Source organism: Engraulis encrasicolus, chromosome 3 (assembly GCF_034702125.1).
Source record: "Engraulis encrasicolus isolate BLACKSEA-1 chromosome 3, IST_EnEncr_1.0, whole genome shotgun sequence".
Lineage (NCBI taxonomy): Eukaryota > Metazoa > Chordata > Actinopteri > Clupeiformes > Engraulidae > Engraulis > Engraulis encrasicolus.
Genome location: NC_085859.1, coordinates 47,423,958 through 47,426,310, shown reverse-complemented (window position 1 = coordinate 47,426,310; position 2,353 = coordinate 47,423,958).

The window sequence follows — 2,353 nt, the reverse complement described above, 5'->3', positions numbered from 1 at the left end:
CTCCACTAACTTTTCCAAACTCTCTCTTATAGGAGAAACTCAAGTTTGGAAAAAAAATGTTTGTCCTTGAGTAAAAACAGACTAGTGTCTTCCTGTACTACATGTGAAAATGACACTATTGTATGCCTCGTGCAAAAAAATATATATCTATGCGGTGGCCAGAGCAAGTCTTGGATAATTACATTTTTGTGAGATATTTTGGAGATCTAATGCCTTTTTGAAGGCATGCCTTCTGGACATATTAAGCCCCACAAGGAACACCAAGTCATGAAGTAGTATAACCTGCAGAAGTCGAAATGCACCTGTCCCTGAGAAACCTATTTCTCTTTTACCCTGGGCTTTGCGCTTTGCCATGGTGAATAACCACAGTTCACCAGAATACGTCGCTTTGTTGTCTGTAGCCTATGTGTTGAATCTGTAAATTGGCGAAATTATATTAAAAGTCCAAATGGTTATTCATACTTAAAAGCACACATATTATTCCCATCAAAATGTGGTCGAATATGATGTTTACTTTCTACCAATCAACGCGAACTTTCTGAGAATGCATTGATGTATTATGTGTAATATTTGGGCAGCAAGAAGAATAAAAAAAATCATACACCAATGTTTACTTGAAAGCAGTGGTCTACTAAATGTAGACAAATCTTGCTCGTTTGGGAGGGAGGGGGGTATCTCGCGTGCGTGTGAAAAGGCGCGCGAAGGCGGGGAAGCTCCAAAAGCAGCTGTTGAGCGTTTTAATCTGCTTTGCTGCCTTGTCACTCACCTCCGTCTCCCTACTCACCTCTGCGCGCGCCGTCTCGCGTCTATTCTTTAGGGGTCTGACACACCAAGGCGGTAAAGCGGCGCGGAACGGCCACGGTTTTTACCGGCGTCAGTGAAAATACATTGAAACCTATCTGTCCTTACACACCAACCGGCGGTAGTCGGGCGTCAGCGGCGCGGGAGCCGGCTCCGCGCCGCGCTGCATTTGGAAAATAGAACTCGAGCGTATTTTTCACGCCGGCGACCGGCGGTGTCTCATTCAAATGAATGGCAAAGTAGCATGCTAGCTTTAGCTGTGGGGAGAGTTTTGAATAGGACTAGCCGCGCACGCCGACGCTGTCAGTGTGCAAGGCAGAGAAAAGCACGCCGGCCAAAACTAAGCAGAAAGACCGCGTTCGTCCCGTGACCGTTCCGTTCCGCCTTGGTATGTTTTGGCCCTTATATTCTGCCCTCTTCTCCATTCCGCCTCGCCTTTCTTGTCTCCGCTCGGCGCAATCGTGTCCAGATTTAGCGGACCGATCGTCTCTGGGTAGCCTATGCGACCCAAAGAAAAGAGCAGCGCATGGATGTCGGCTTGCCCTCAACCCCACCATGAAAGATTGATTTGCAGTACTTTTCTTTGGGACTGGCATTATTGCGCAGCAAGTGAATAGGAAACCTGCGCGCCTGGGACGGAATAAAGATGTTCTCTCTGCTGGAAGGGAAAAGGGGGAAACTGCCCATTTAGCCCCAGTCCATCAACTCTGAAAAAGAGGCAGGAGAAAAGACCCGGGCCATTGAAAGAAAGCCTATACACCGCTCCTAACGCAAACACAATACTAAAGACTTCATATTAGCAGCCATGAATATTAAATCGCTTAGGGCAGCAAAATAGATGGAGAAAAAAAGAACGCTGCTTGACCCAGATGGATCTGCATATTTTAGCAAAAGAAAAAAAGAATAGAAGTACTTCAATTAAATTGTTATACAATTGTGTTGACATACACATTAGCACATAGTGATATAAATATGTATTTCCTCATTGTACTGGACCCGTCAAGAGTTTCCCAAAAGTTAGGCCTACTTCTATCCGTTCCAAATTCGGTCTCAATATGTTTTACTTATTTTATTCTGAAAGCAATTCAATTATTCCTTTCCAATATTATGTGTTTTTTTTCTTATTGCAGTGATCGCTCTCTTATATGTTTCATCAGGTATACACTGTGGGAGTAGGTCACACTTCCCACTTAAAATGATTAAGTATAAAAGCTTCACTCTGCACGCTCTCCATCATCACCTTTTGCAGATGATATTTTTAAAGGAATGCCACGCGCTGGTTGTCCCGCTGAGAGCCGTTTCAGTGTGACATTTTCCTGGCGGACGCCTTGCGTTCGGGCTCATCTTTGAAACGGGCGACTCAGTCGGAGCCTCCACGGGGCAGAACGCGTGCGGCGGAGACTAGGAGGTGCTCGCCAACACCTTGCTTCAGGCGCGCGCGCGCCCAAGCACGCACGCACGCACGCACGCGCACGCACACACACACACACACACACACACACACACACACACACACACACACACACACACACACACACACACACACACACAC